General features: G+C 38.7%; 1 protein-coding gene, 1 long non-coding RNA gene and 1 pseudogene across 3 annotated transcripts in view; 1 reads left to right on the plus strand and 2 right to left on the minus strand.

Annotated features, from left to right (window-relative positions):
- Positions 1 to 1,051, minus strand: part of LOC119890278 (oocyte zinc finger protein XlCOF6-like) — a 19,952-nt gene extending 18,901 nt beyond the window's left edge. The window contains exon 1 of one of the 2 annotated variants that reach the window (XM_038701461.1): positions 953 to 1,051. The gene's annotated coding sequence lies outside the window, so the exon portion shown is untranslated. Of the gene's footprint in view, positions 1 to 5; positions 81 to 952 lie in introns of those variants that run through there. The other variant, XM_038701462.1, reaches the window with a different exon arrangement.
- On the plus strand, positions 261 to 13,208 carry LOC119890280. Its single transcript, XR_005442214.1, has 5 exons — positions 261 to 1,150; positions 5,094 to 5,197; positions 5,607 to 5,745; positions 11,104 to 11,185; positions 12,093 to 13,208. It is a non-coding gene; the product is annotated as an uncharacterized LOC119890280 (long non-coding RNA).
- Positions 9,705 to 16,597, minus strand: part of LOC119890279 — a 20,390-nt pseudogene continuing 13,497 nt past the window's right edge.

Below are 16,597 nucleotides of genomic sequence, written 5' to 3' on the forward strand. Positions count from 1 at the left end.
CTCACATCACGTCACTGTTTTGAAATGAACTTTGACCTGGTTTTATATCTTCAACGTCAATTGAATGCTCTATTCTATTTTGTTTGCAAGATATTGTTTTTCTTTCAAGATTTCTACTGTGATAAAGGCCTATAGGCCCTAAATACAGATACTACCCATGTGTTTTCTATTGTTCTTCAATAAGTTAGTGTAATTATAGCTAAAGCCGTAGTGAATTAGCCTAAAACACATCACAATCTTCTCCTACACACCTAACAGGTGCAAAAAGTAGAGGTACTAATGAAGAGATTGATCTGCAGTTAAATGTGAGTACAGAACATCTCAATTATCATGTGCATTCACTGTAAATGTATATATGAAAGAGCCCGTTACAGAGAAACACATTCAATTAACTATAAATGTTTTTTTTAAATCAGACAATAAAAAACGTATAATAAAATACTAGTTATAACTTTGGAGAGCTGCAGAAGGGTTAATAACTAAGGTGCATGCATATTAAATACATACTGGTGACCTCCTTAATGCTAAATCAAATTATTGATATTGTTTATTTAATTAGACTTTTTTTTCCCACCCCGTGGCTGTTTTAAAACATGTTAATGAATTTAAGAAACTGTGACTGAACTAGCTCACGCAGGGAAAAGATATTTCTGGCCAACAACAGTCAACACAGCCGCTAGCATGTTACGCTGTTTGGGTGCATTTAAACTGCAGGACCGAGTTGTTGAAGGTTGGATGTTGAGCCTCTTAATTATTAACAACTAAATTATTATAAGTGTTAGCTAAATGCACCTTCCGTTGTATTATTTAATAAACGGTAATTTAACGGTAACAGCGTGTCGATGTTAGTTATTCCCCAGCAACCAACTTGTGTGTTAGCAATGGTTAGCTAAGTGACTTTGGTTAGCATAATACATAATACTTTTAATAAGCATATAAACTGTGTACATACTTCGGATTTTGGGATGATAATTTTGAGTTTAATTACTCCGATGTAAACTCTGGGAAAGCCATCGTTATCCAGCAAGTAAAAGCACCAACGGAAGTCCCCCTGGTTTATGGTCCAACCGGAAACAGAGTTGTGGTGTCTTTGGTTCCGCACACAATCCGATCATGAGTGCAGCAGAATCAGAATCAGTTTTATTGCCAGGTATGTGCACACATACGATTTGACTCAGGATTGTACATTGCTCACGATGTGCTTACTTATACAATAATAATATAATAATAATAAAATAAAATCAGACACAAACTACAGAGTAGACAACACTAACATACACACTATGAACAAAACAATATAGACATATTGACAAATAGTGCAGTGATCAGAGTGCAAAGGATGCAAGAGTAAACTATTCTCATTATGTACATGTTGAAGGTGGATATGATATACAGGTACACATAAATGTACACAGTGTGATGGAGCATAGAGCAAAGGATGCTGGAAAAAATAAATAAAACCTATGACCTTATGACCTGAGGTAGGTGTATTGGTATACAGTATATACAATATGACATTGTATGAACAGAGAATGGTGAATAAATAAATAGTAAGTGGAAACCAGTGAACAGGTGCTGATTAGAGACAGAGTTACTGGGTTATTGCACAGGAATTGTTCCTGACACTGTGAGTCAGAAATCAGCTGTTCATCACAGTGATGGCTTGTGGGAAGAAACTGTTCCTGAGTCTGTTGGTTTTGGCGTACAGTGCTCTGTAGCGCCTACCAGAGGGGAGGAGCTGGAACAGGTTGTGTCCGGGGTGAGATGGATCTGCAGTGATGTTTCCTGCCCGTTTCCTGACTCTGGAAAAAAGTCCTGAATGGAGGGCAGGTTGGCACCGATGATCTTTTCTGCAGTCCTGACTGTCGGTTGTAGTCTGCTCCTGTCCTTTTTGGTGGCAGATCCAAACCAGACAGTGATGGAGGTGCAGAGGACAGACTGGATGATGGCTGTGTAGAAGTGGATCAGCAGCTGCTTGGGCAGGTTGAGCTTCCTGAGCTGACGCAGGAAGTACATCCTCTGCTGGGCCTTCTTGATGATGGTGTCAGTGTTGGGCTCCTACTTCAGGTCCTGGGATATAGTGGATCCCAGAAACCTGAAGGATTCCACAGCAGACACAGAGCTGTTGAGTATAGTGATGAGGGGCAGAGTGGGGGGCTCCTCCTGAAGTCCACGGTCATCTCCTCAGTTTTGAGCATGAGTTGCAGTTAGTGAAATGCAACAAATATGATTAAAGTGTGTGAGTGTGTATAATGATGATAGTGCCTGATATGAATGTTTATTTACTTGTTTTTTATTTCATTCAATTTATTTACACAAAATATTAAGTTCTCTGTGATTTTTTTTTTAACCTACAGACAGACGAAAACGTTTTATGTAAGTTTAAGCATTTGTGCTAATCTTTATTTGTTCACAAAATGTCATGCACAGTTACAGATCTTCTTACAGATTGAACATTTAAATCTATTCGTACAGATACTGTGTACACATTCAAACATTTTAATGTACTAGTACAAAACATTTTCAACCAGCTACACATTTAGGACTATATTGATTCCATAATTAAACTGTGTGAGAAGAGCCATCTCGATTAAATACTACATGGAAAAAAATACTTTTTAATGCATAATGACAATAAAAGCTTATTTGGGGAAGTATAGTATAGACTGTATAAAAAATACTGAGGTTTTCTGTCTTTACAGGGTTCTGGACACATAAGTTTTAAACAATTTATGAATAATTGATTTTGACTAAGCCTAGCAAATATAAATGTTTGTAGTTGAAAGGGTAATAACATATTAATTTTATTTAAAAAGGAGCAAAATATGAAACACAGTTTAGCAAAGCCCAAATTCAAGAATAGAATCAGGATAAAGAGAGAGAGAAAGACCTCAGACTAACAAATAATTGTACAGATTTTCAAATTATTATTATTTTGATCATTTGATATTTTACTAATTGTTTTGTTTTTACATTTGATACAGATTTCTTTTTTTCTTTTTTTCCCTTTTTTTCAAATTATTTTTAATCAATTAATTATTTTTAAATTTTAATTTTTGGTCTATTAATATATACACACACGTTACTGTTTCATTTATTTTATTTTATTTTTTTATATATATTTTTATTTTTTAACACACACACACTTACCGTTTTATTTATTTATTTTATTTTTAATAAATTTTTTTTCTTTTAACACAAACACACATACGCTTTGATGACTTTACACTTCAATTACTTGTTTAATTAAATGTATGGGGCTGATTGTTCTTATGTTGTATATATGATGCTTTGGCAATGTTGTTGTTACATTCTTGCCAATAAAGCTAATTTGAATTGAATTGAATTGAGAGAGAGAGAGAGAGAGAGAGAGCAAGCGAGAGCTCCTGGATAGGTCAGTGGTTAATGCCACTGACTTTGGTACAGGTGATTGTGGGTTCAATTATTAGGGCCCGAAAACAGGCGAGGTCCCTATTGGAACTGAAGGAATTTTTTTTACTTTTTTAGGGGCCTAACCATGCTCAAAAACTCACCAAACTTTGCACATAATTGTGAAAAATTTCGTACATGGGTGTGGCAAAATGGCTTGGTAGCGCCCCCCACAGAGCAGCCCCCGGCCAAAGTTTCACCCATGTGTACGAAATTTCTGTGGTACGTGTATCATTTCCAGACATAAAAAAAAGCCTCTCGGAGCAGTGCCCCACACCCAACAGGAAGTCGGCCATTTTGGATTTAATGGTCATTTTTGGCGATTTACACTCTTCATACGTTAACACACTCCTCCTAGAGAATTAATGCGATCGACTTAAAATTTTCACTGTGTAGTCTAAACCCATTGACGATTAAAAGTTGTACAAACGGTGAGTTTTCGTCCATGAGTGTGCCTGTGGCATGGCGTTGAAAATCAACGATTCGCCAAAAAACAGGAAGTTGTTATAACTTCAATATACATGCTCAACTCTGTACCCAATTAGATATGGATAATAATAGTCCCGCCCTGAACACATCCACATGTCATCATTCGCTCAAAGTCATAGTATAGTCCACTGCTCCTTTGTCACAAGGCGTTTCATCTACTGTTCATATATTATGCTATTTATGTTTTATGTTTTTAATCTGTTTTAAATGTACATTACTTCTGCTTTTACTGTAAAGTGTCTTTGAGTGTCCTGAAAAGCACTATAGAAATAAAATGTATTATTATTATTATTATTATAGCGCCCCCTGCTGGCAACAGGAAATGTCACGTTTTATGCTTAGAGGGACTACTCCTACCAGGTTGGCCATCAAATTCAAAACTGTCCCAGAAAACCATTAACACATTGACCATGCCATGTTGTAAAACTTGAGTGAGTTTTCGGTTAACGAAGTGACGGTGGCGTGGCGGCGAAAAACGCTTCGCCATGACAAGGGAAGTTGTTGTAACTTGACTGTACATGACCAGACCTGTACCAAATTTTACACGTTTGATGAGAGTCGCACTCTGAACACAGCTACATGCTAACATTCACCCACAGTCATAGCGCCACCTGCTGGCAACATGAAGTGACCTTCAACAAAGCAGCCCCCGTGGCACGTTTCACCTACATGTATGAAATTTCTGTAGCACATGTATCATGTCCAGACGTACCAAAAAGCCTCTTGGAGCGATGCCCTAAACCCAACAGGAAGTCGGCCAATATCTTGACATTATGTTGCCTCTTTTTCATTTGGGGTTTATTTAGACAGCAGCATGTCTGGGGTTCTCGTTCAGTCTCACCTGTCATTTCTATGCAAATCTATGAATACGAGAGTTAGATGACACAAGTCAAATGAATTGTTAATCAGTGAAGTGACATCTGCAGGAAATGCTAATGTGGGACTCAGGTCTCTTGGCCCAGGCACAAACGCTCATCTACAGTCTCCCACTGGTGTTTTGAATGCAGAAGTGAGTGTAGCAGTGATTGTAAATCAATTAAATACCGTAGGAGGTTCTATAGAAGACACGTTTTAAATTAAACAAACATCTGTTACATATTTTCTACACTCTGTTTAAATTCTTGTAAACCGTGAATAATAAAAAAATTCTTTGCTACTTTTCTGTCATATCCAAGGGCTGTTTTAAATAAACCAAAGACGGAGCAGGCTGTGACATCAAGAAAGAAGACGACAAGGATTCATCACGCCCAGCCAGCTTGTGAAAGTGACAAGGCCGCATGTAAGTTGGCTTGTCTTGTTCTGCCATTTTCTCTTTATTTGTCTCCAGCCGTGCTCTAAAAAATCCTCTAGGGAAGACTAAGCACTCATCGTTCATCAAAAACTAAAAGTACTAAAATATCCAATTATGTAGCAGTAACTAAAAATACTAGCCGTATACTAGATACTAGATGGGGGGGGGGGGGGGACACATGTCTTTGGTGTGAGAGACCTGGGTACCCCACTGTGACCCATCCACCATTGTGTCCCTGAGCAAGACACTTAACCCCTAGTTGCTCCAGAGGCGTGCGACCTCTGACATGTATAGCAACTGTAAGTCGCTTTGGATAAAAGCGTCAGCTAAATGTAGATACCAACAATCCAAAAATCCGTCTCAAAAAATCTATGCAATGCTTTGTTTTCTCTTAAAGGTCCATTGTGGGATATTTCCAACTGGCTAAATGAAACACAAAAATAATTTCCACAAATAAAGAAAGAGGAGGATGTGGACTCTTTTACCCGGACCGGCTTTGTTACTGAAGGAAGATCATGAGGATCATTACAACATCTGTAAGTTATTTGTGTGTGCAGAAATGATGGAAGGTGGAAATCTCAAACACCACACAGTGCTCACAACTGCCCTGTGTCTTCTAAACTTAAATTTGATGTTTTTGTATTTTACAAAAACCCATTGGTTCACAAATATTTATTCGTCATTATCTGGCATGTGTGGAATTGTGGAATTATTTTGTAGTATTTTGGAGCAATACATCCCTCATGCTAAAATTATTATTATTATCATTATTATTATTATTGTCTATTAAAGAATATTCCTGATAGACAGTCTTTTCTTCATTTTTAAAATGCCTTCCTTAATTGAGATATATTGTATGTGAATAGTTGACTTAATAGTTGGTGGCTTTTCAATTCTAGAAAGAAAACAGAAGGAAAAGTTTGTCTTAAGGTTCGTTTGGACTGGATATATTTCTTATGGGGAAGTGGAATGATTTAACCATTACCTGCGCGGATGAGTGATTTTATTCCCAATGTTTAATCCCGAGGTGTATAACTTTTCACCCTCACCTCAGTAATAATTACAATCGCAGTTAGTTTTTTCTGCAAACTTGGATGAAGAATTGTCCTCATATTAAGTTTGTTGCATAGGAAGAGCTGCTTGTGAAATTTGACATTTTTGTGAAAAAGGAGTAAATCCAAAATCTTTTGCAAATCTGGTAAGTGGAAACGTGTACAAAACAAAATTTAATCCTTCCGAAGAGCAAGAGGTCATCAAATAGGAGGTTGTTTGAGCCCCGTTTTTTTGACCTATATATTGTTAACATTATTGGCAGAGTGGGACTATTAAAGTAAAAGTATGACAAATTAGCTATTATTAACAGTTCCTGTTTGCAGTGAACCCATGAATTTACAGACAGCTGTAACTGGATTACTTTGATACTGAAGAAAACTTCTTCTTGCAAGATCTGAAGCCTAGTAGTTTTTTTGTGATAATTATATAATGATATCGCTCACTATCTGAAAACACAAATCCATTAGGAATGGTGCTGGTTGAAGACCTGGAGTTTGGCTCTGTTTGTTGAAATCCAAAAAGAAAAAGTAGCTTTACACGGGATATATAAGGTGCAGACTGTTCTTATTACAAACAAAACCAAGAGTTGAAGTCAAATGGACCAGTCATTGAATGCTTTTTGTTGTTGTTTATCATCAGCACCACACAGAACTGCAGGGCAAATTCAACAAAGCTTATTCCAGTGACGAACATGAAGTTCTGCTCCACTTTACAAAACAAGGAAACTGTTAGGGCCAACCAACTTCATCTGTCATGGGAAATTACTGATGGCTGGAAAAAGGAGTCGGAAACGAGTTGTATTTTACTGCAGTGTGAACAAGGGAAATAAATGGCTGCCATGATCAGCTCACCACTCAAAAACTGCTTCAGAGTTTGCTTGGAAGCTGGCCTAGGTATCTTAATTTCCTGCGTGGGGTTTGTTGTTGGTATTATATTTTTTTAATTTGCAACGTGTTCAGTGTTGTCACAGCTCTTCTTTGCAGCATCGCATGAAGGATAATTTGATGTTGTCTGTGAAGATTCTCAGTTATCCAACGAAGGTTAAAGTCAAGGGCAACTGGACTTGGTTCAACCAAGGCCTCATTTTCTGTAACATACATTTTCTGAGTACACTTTTGGGTGATCATAGATGTAGAGGACCTTGCCTTAACTATAAAAGATACATTATTTATTCAATGTAGTTAAAAAATATATATAGATTTTGGCATCAAAATCCAGTTAAGCTGAACTTTCAGGAGTTTTAAAAGCTTTAATTTTTGAACATTTTAAATGTAATTTTATTTTGACATTCGTGTTTTTTTCATACATGTAGGTAGATTTTAACTTTTAGAATTTATAACCATTCTGAGCTGTAGAAATCTGCCCTTAAACTCAACTCTACAACGTGCAGTTAGTAGTGAAACCTCAGATACAATGACCTCTAGTGGCATTTAAGGGATTGCTACAGGACACACCAATTGGGTTTAGACTAAACCACAGGTGCATCTTAAAACCAGAGTAATGGGATGTGAGAGAACGAGTGATTTAGTTCCAGACAACACAATTTTAAACCCATCTTAAACTGTGGCTATGCTAATGTGTGAGCAACCAAATTGACTTGTAGGGAGACTACAAGTCAATTTGGTAAGCACTAGCTGTGTGTTTATGTCAAAATGGATTTGTAGATTTTTCATGGGGAGTTGTGTAAATATGCTAATTAGCTTGTAGTTAATAATTATATATCACTCCCCATAAAGCAGCAGTATAGTTGTCATTACTCTTTGGTTTTGTGAGGATTAGACAAATGAGACATAATGTGTTAAATTGTGTGTTAAAGGTTCTGGTAAGTGGTTTATGTTTTGGACAAGACAGACCATGTTTTTCCCCTGTCTTTATGCTCAGCTGAGTTAACTGCCTGCTGGCTGTAGATTCATATTTACCATACTGATACGGAAGTGGTATCAGACGTCAAATAAGTGTTTTACATATAGGCAATTTATTCTTATAAATCCAGCAGCCTTCTCCTCTATATGCTATTAATAAATGACATAGTGCTATCATTTTATTCAGTTTTTATTCTTAAGGTCTATTTTAAGGTTCATTTTTAAGTTAGTATTTCTAATTTCACACCAAGAAGTGCTTTGCAATATGTTTTAGGATACAAACATTTTCTGTTTTCTATTAATTAACAAGTACAAAATATTCTGTGAGAGATGAGGCCCGAGGCAGAGAGGTGAACCGGTGTGTGTGTTGATGGAGGGTGTGGTACAGAGGATCCATAAAGGGCTGTATTCAGTCACAAGAGAACACTGACGTGCAACCCACCCTGTTGGGCAAATACAAATTTGCCGTAATGTTCTTATTCCTATGAGTCAGTGCCGTATTCTATTTACCTCGGCTGCTGCCACAGAAACACTGAGCTCACTGAGAGTCGGATGGAAGGTGAAAGACGTGTTTGTTGTCTGTACCTGGGACATTTGGGCGGTGACCCTCCTGGAACGATGGAGGACTGACTCATCTGTGCAGTCTGTTAATTATATTAGTTATACAAGTAGTTGTTGAACAGTATGAACAGAGATAAGAGCCGCAAGAGTAATCTAAATCCATTAGAAAACGTAACAACCAAAGTGTTTTTATTTGGCATTGATTGATGCGAGTACAAACATTTAGACATGGGGCACATGTGAATTCATTCTGCACCACTTTGGTTTCATAAAACAAGTCAAAGTTATGTGAGGATGAGGCAAACTTATGTGTTTCTCTTAAATCATATTTTTGTCTATTTTATATCAGTTCTTTGCGTTTATCTGCCTCATGCAAAGAACCAATATTTCATAGCTGAATTTAAACACTGGCTGAATTTGCATTTGAAATAGTAAGTCTGGTATTAATCTCTGTATTTTTTTTTTACTGTCAACAACAAATCCAATATAAAGTCTTCTCACAGCAGTGGAAGAAAATCTAATACCCATGTGCAGTGGGCCCAGTGCTGAAGCAAACAAGGAAGGGGGAAAACTTTTTGGGCAACTAAAATTGCGCTGGGGAGCAATTTTTATTCAAGTAAATATGTGCCATTTTGGATTCTGGTGTCCAGTTCTTATAAAACGTTTTTTGGACAACAATGGAGCTTTATGTTACAGAGGAAGAAGGTATATCAGTCTTTGAATACACACACAATACTTGTTAGTAGATACATTTATTGTTGGTTTGGGTATTTCCATAGGCTTTGTTGACAATAAGAAAAATAGAGAATATGCAGACATATCCTTTTAAATTAGTGAATAAAATGGGGCTACAGCCGACACATGTACAACTTTGAAATTGTATTCTCAGTCTTTGGTTTATCATGCAGCAGGTAGTATGTATGATGGAGGCACAGCCCCCAAATATAACAATAACACAACAAGTGCACAAATGAGAGCAGTCAAAGTTGGAAACAAACAACAGCAGGCATTTCACACTGTAATGTTTACAGTGATGTTATTTCCTCTGAGGTTACAAACATGAAATAGATTCATGAAACAGGTTCATTATACTGACTCCACAGAAACACTATGCACTGCACAGTCGTGTGGAAGATGACCACCAAAACACACAGAAAACAAAAAACTCAAACAAGCCAACATGACAAACTGCGGGAACACAAGCAGTTTCACTTCATCCTCTACAGATTAAATATGACAAAATGGGGCTTGTAGAAGTTTATTCACCCTGGCCGTGTGTTACGGCTGCTGCTGTAGTCTCATCACCATTAAGTACTGAATCTCTTGTACGACAATCACTGGCTCAGTCCAGCAGAGACTCTGTCACTGTTTGAAATCAATAAATAAAAGGTTGTGTATTCACATTGACCAAAAGTCTCTGTTTTAAACCACACAATAGCTAAAGCAGACTATAAAGTTTGTTGGATTTGTTTGTTTTCTCTCTATGGCTAAAATTAGTCGGAACATCACCTACTTAGACTTCTTTTCTAATTTGTAATAAGCCAACATGACTTGTGTGATTGGATTTTCAAAATTCACATGTATATCTAAATCAAATTTGAAATGAAACATCTGTTCCAGCTATTAAACATCCCCCAAATAAATAAACTTGGACTGTAAGGTGAGTGAGGTGACTGTTTTGACACCTTTTAGATACTGAATGATTCATGCCACCACACAGATCAGTTTTAACTGTGTAACCAGTGCAGTGCAGCCCTCACATCTGCCTTAGGTTGATCATTTCCATCCAGATATATTTTAGATACTCAGATGACACTAAATATGACCGTAGAGAGCCACAATGTACTTTTGGAAAGTTTTTGTTTCTCTGGAAAATAGGATTCATTGATTATTGGGTATTTATCTTCATGTGTTTATATCCTATCCTAAACTAAACATATCTCCATGTGCTTACACTTCGTGACAACAAAGAATGGTGGCTAACACCACTGGCTACACTGACTGAGTGCAGAAACCAGCAGGAAGGATATGAAGATGGCGATATGAACTTTAAAAACATCAGTATTTCACTTTACCTTTGCCAAAATAGATGTTACAATGAGCAATGCTACAGCAGACTACAGTGAACCAGACAGATGCTGCCTTCTATAAATGTAAATCTCATATGGAACAAAGTATCCCAGCAATGATTTCACCAAACTGAATTATATCACAGCACACACAATGAAAATGAACTCAGAGCAATAAAATTATTATATATAATTCAAATATATTACGAGGGGCAGGGGATAGATTTAGGACCCTTAATGTTGGCTTTCCAACAATTCAACCTTTTAATCTTCACTAAAGTGGAAAATGTTTTTTGTTTTCTGCAAATGTTCTTCATTTAAATAATTAATTCCTGTTTTTCCTGTTTAGTGAAGCTTGCTGCTGGCTGCCGGACTCCCGCTGCTCCTCCGCTGTATTCTTTTTCTGGATTTCACTGTAGAACACAACAAGAGTGAGTTCTTGTTAAAAAAATAACACATTTTTCTTAACCTGTCAGTAAGTTTTTTTCAACTACTAGACCCAAAATGACTAACAGGGTATCCATGTAGACTGCACTCACCATCAGTGCATTCCACTTGGGGTTTCTCCCACTGTCCATCTGCTTTACACCGAACCACCGGAGGGTGGCGTTGTGTAAATCCCTGGTTGCACTGATACCGGATGATGGAGTTGACAGGGTACTCCTCCCTCCTGTTACCAAACATGTGGGCATTCTCCACCTGTGGCGGGGCGCCACAGGACACTGAGGACAGAACCAGAGGCCACAGAGCATCATATCAAACCATCTGTCCACTTATTTGTGTCTAAGTTAATAGCTGCAACTATGACAAGCTAGTGAAACTACCAGTGCACTGATAATACAGTATGGAGTACTGCAGTAATCATCATCATGAACATCACATCTAATGGCTCTGTGTGAAAGTGGTCCTACATAGTTCTGCTGGAATGATGGAGAATTACTATGTGACTCTTAAGCTGATGATACACAGAGACACTTTCAGAGCAATCGTGCAGGGCAACGTAGCCGTCAATGGTAATGAGTAAAGATTACTACCGTAATCCCTTCCCCACCACTCCGCCACCCGCACCGCCGCTATCTGTTCAAAACATAGTCGGACTTGCAACTAGCAACATTGCCCAGCAACATTGCTCAAAAAGTTGCCTCGTGTATCATCTGCTTTACATTAATCAGGTGGACGTGTAAGTAGGGAATTGTTTGTCAAAACATTTGCTATGACAACGCAATAATTCACGACTGTGTGTTGGTCACCTTGTCTTGATGTTTGTTTAAAGCTGTAGATCACAGACTTGAGCAGAAGCAGATGTTAAGTCTGAACATACCTGGGCCTTTCTTGCAGGTAAATGGCAGGTGGTAGTTGCAGGGCACGTCGTTCCACTGGCCATTCTCATGCCAGATCATCACTACACAGTCTTCTCTAGAGCTTTTATTATCTGGCTGGGCCGGCCTCCAGTTCTCATATTGCTGAAGCGGAAGAAGAAGCATACTTCAAGAGGGACCACAACTTTTCATTTGAATCCCCCTTACAATTCATCATTCAGCGCTGTCAGTAATCAGGATGTGAACTTTTTTTAGCATCTCATTTTCAGTCTCAACTGCTGTGTACCACTTTCCCTACTTGAACTATTCTCACATCTTGCCCCTCACCGTGATGGCAGGCTTTTCGTCCGTCTTTGACTACAGATCTTCAGAACAGTATATAAACACTTTTGCCTTTAAGTGTGGCCAGATGACACTTTGTAAGAAGTAGATTGTTTCAGGCATACTCCATTCTTAAGGCATAGATATTAGCGCTCTGTGAAGAAATGCAGACATAACTATTTATTTCATTACAGGGCTCCAGCTAAAAATACATGGTTTTCCAGCAACAAAGGTTACCTGGCTTAACTTTTCAAGAGTTGAAAAATCCTGTCTCATAGTAACATAAACTGCAGAGTTTTGGCTTCTGATAAGCCTTCAAACTCATCATTCTATTACTCAGACTGGGCGTATATCATCTCACTGTTACCTGAAGCTGCCAATTTTCACCAACACAGTCATGTTTTCTAAACGCAGTGTTTATTTCCATCCAAACACCTGGTAATGAAGTTAATTTTTTGTGCTTGCACCTGTTGGGTAATTTTGTCCCTTTAAATAAACCCACTTGTGTTTGGAGTGGTGCAGCTGAGGTTGTGCTTATGCAGATCAGATGGTGCATTGCTATTTTGGTGCTTGTTTAGGCATGACTTTGCATTTTCACAGACCTCTGCATGCGCAGACTTCTCCAAAATGATAAAAGATCCTTTTCATGCATGTTGAACTAACATTTTTTTATACAAAGCTAAATGCAAATATACAGTATATAATATAGAACTGTTAATGCAATTAAAGCATATTCTGCATTGGTTTAGATTCATGGGTGACTGATAATGTAGCTCCAATGAGGCGTCAAGTATAAACAAAGAATAATAACTGACTTGTTTGCAGTTACAAATGTCTCTTCTATAATGTAAGTCTTGAGATGCAGAGGATATTTTGTTGATGTGTTTTTGTGCCTGGTCACAAACTGGCAGCAAGGCTGACTTTGGGTGCTGTATTCACGATGGAGAAAACCCATTGAGAACAGAGGCGAGTGGGTCAGGACTTACGCTGTTTTTTTCAATAATTACTTGATTATTGTACATCTTCAAGTCTCTGAAAAAGGACAGATTGTGAGAGAATGTGCCCATGTGCACCAGCATGTAAAAGGCCCCCGCCTCGCCTACAGAAGTGAAAGATATCCAGATTGACGCATTGTTTGTAGTTGTTTTGTGTATCTTTCAGTAACATTTTGCAGGTGAACCAGAACCCTGAAGACTCCAGGGACAAAACACACTCGGCGATGTCTTTTGTAGTTGTTTGATTCTCTTAATAAGAAATACTATATTCATACAGATACGGCCTTTCTGTGTGGAGTTTGCATGTTCTCCCCGTGTCTGCGTGGGTTCTCTCCGGTGCTCCGGCTTCCTCCCACCATCCAAAGATATGCGGACTAGGTTAATTGGTGACTCTAAATTGTCCTTAGGCGTGAATGTCAGTGTGAGTGGTAGTGTGTGGCCTTTCTCCCCCCCGGATAAGCGGTTGGTGATGGATGGATTAATTAATAAATATTAATTTTATACAGAGGCTCTGTTCTAGTATGCCTGTTCAGTAATTCATCCATGCCCTGAAGAGTATTCAAAGAAAACCCTCTTGGAGAGAAAAGTCACTCCGTAGCCTGTACTGTATGCAAACTGTGATAAGGGGAGCTAGTAGACTTTGTTTTAAGGGGCTTTACAATCCAAACAGGTTAGGAACCACCACAATACACCCTACTATACGATACTATGCCCTGCATCTAACAGGAGCAACACACCAGAGTAATGTCCTCACTCACCAGTGGCGTGCCATCTGTCCAGCGGAAGTCATTTTCCACTGTCTTGTCATTCAGACCGATCCACTGGTATCCTGTGCGTTTGCTGTGGGTGGGAAAAAGGGTTGCGACTTAATTTTTTCATTCTCTGTCTGTCTCCATCTCTATTGACACAAACACACACACACTACATTATGCACTCACAGTAGACAAAGTGTTGCTCCTCTGGGGTAATGATGCTGACTAGGTGGGCATTCAGGTCCCGGCAGCGCTGCTCTGCATCCAGCCACATCTCTCTGTCATAGAAGTGCAGGTAGCAGTTCCCCTGAAACTTAGTCCAACCGTCTTCACACTGCTGCTCATCTGCAGCCGCAACACCAAGGAGTCAACATTCAGTCAACGTATGGCATTCTGAATGTACTTTCATTCGTGTCTTTTTTCAATTTCTAGGACTCTGAGACTCTTATTAGACTATAAATTAAATATCCTTCCTCATCCACATCTAAATGGGTTGGAAAACTAAAGCACAGTATCTGATGATGAGAAGCTCTTCTGTATTCTTATCATTCTTTCTGCTATCTGTGTGCTATTAGTGTTTGAGCAGCAGATAAAGTGCTTGATATTGTTCACAACCCATGTAGTGTTTCAGCTTTGCATATTCAGCACTTGTCTTGTGAGACAGTGATGAGCATATTTTCCCTCTGCGATGACCTTAGTCGGTCTGGCATTTAATACAAATTTTACCGCAGACAGTGTTTCCACCCTGACATGCAAAACAACCCTCCCACTACAGAATGGAAAATTCTATATAATGCTTCACTTCACAGCCCTGCCCAACAATAATGTAATTGTAAATTTCCATTTTTTTCCTTTTACTTTAACATTCAAAGACTTCTTTCATTCTATGGCTCCACCTTTAGTTAAAGGGTTGGTTCACGCAAATTACACACAAACAAATTTTAATATTTTTCCACCTACCAAGTGGTATTTTGCCGTCCAGATAACTTTGGCTTTATTTGCCTTTTGAGATATCCTCCGCTTCCTGTCACTGCCCAGAAACAACATGCCTTTCACAACATGTCCTTCCTGACACAATTCACCTGTTTCAGGATGGTAATACTACAGGCATGACTTTGGACCTTGGGATCAGTATGTGTGACCAAATCTCAACTCAAGGTCCACTAATCTGCCTTTTCAGTGCTTTTATCTGCATCCAACAGTCTTGATCAGCAAATGGAATTGGCTCAGGTGTTATTTTATGACATGAATGCGGATAGGAATTAAAAAATGTTGAGACTCTGGTACTGCCTTATACACTGTAAATCATTGTACGCCCTATAGAAGAATCACTTCTGAAAAAAAAACTGGAGTGGTGATGATATCACACACAACAACTATAGGGAACACTATAGGAGAAACAGTAAGGACGCTGAGCAAGAGACTTAATGAACATTAGCTGTCTGTGAACACCAGACACGTCCGTGGTCACACAATCTACTGCGAACACGTAAAAGGTCATCAACCAGGAGTCAGTAAGGTATGGGGACAAGTGTTACAACGTTCAGCACTTAGGTCACGTGATGACACTTCCACCAGTTCCATTCACTGATGAAGACCACAGGGGCTGTTTGAAAGCCCTGAACTAACTTGACTTAATTGGTTGGAACTTGAGTTAAGGTTATTTTGGTTCTCTTACTGTGTGTTCAGACAGAACACAAAGCACATTTTAGAGGTGATACGATTACATACACAGTCAATGGATAGACGCTATAAGACGCAGATTTTTAAAATGTAATGTTCTCTAACCCCTCTCCCCGTATCTGAACAGGGCTATTTTAAATGTAGCCAGAAATCCTGTGAACGTAAAATAATGGTTTAAATGCAGAGAACTGATCTGACTTCGACAACTATGAAAGACTCCAAACTTCACAGACTTGCTTTGTTGTTACAGTTTTGTACCTATTACTGGAGACTGTTCAAGAAAGGGGTTTGACAAAAAGTAAATTATTCAGTGTTTTGAGCGGTAAAACACTGAAACATTACTGTATTGCAAGGTTCTACTAGGCAAAATATGTTGTGATTGGGGTGAACTGAGTCCCATGGCAAACCACAACATTCACAGCTATGTGTAGTTCATCTTCGACAACAGGATTCCTCATGACTTTGTATTTTGACAGAGTCACAGCGAGTAACGATGCTATCTGCTTGTGATGTTTAAGCATCTCTTTCTCTTCAGTTGTTTTTGAGAGGCTGGTGTTAGTATTTATTAGCTGAAGCTGATCTCATACCGATCTCACAGCGTTCCCCTCCGTAGCTGGGCAGGCATAAGCATTTGTAAGAGTCTGCACTCTCCACACAGGTGGCTCCATTGGCACAAGGGCTGGAATGGCACACATCTACCTCTGCAAAAAAGGGGGCGGGTGACACTACTGTTTCAGCGTGGGGTGGGGATGGGAGGTTTCCCAGCAAGGTGA

This window comes from Micropterus salmoides, unplaced genomic scaffold, assembly GCF_014851395.1.
Source record: "Micropterus salmoides isolate LMB-PRFRI ecotype aquatic unplaced genomic scaffold, ASM1485139v1 Ms_hic_scaffold_6, whole genome shotgun sequence".
NCBI lineage: Eukaryota > Metazoa > Chordata > Actinopteri > Centrarchiformes > Centrarchidae > Micropterus > Micropterus salmoides.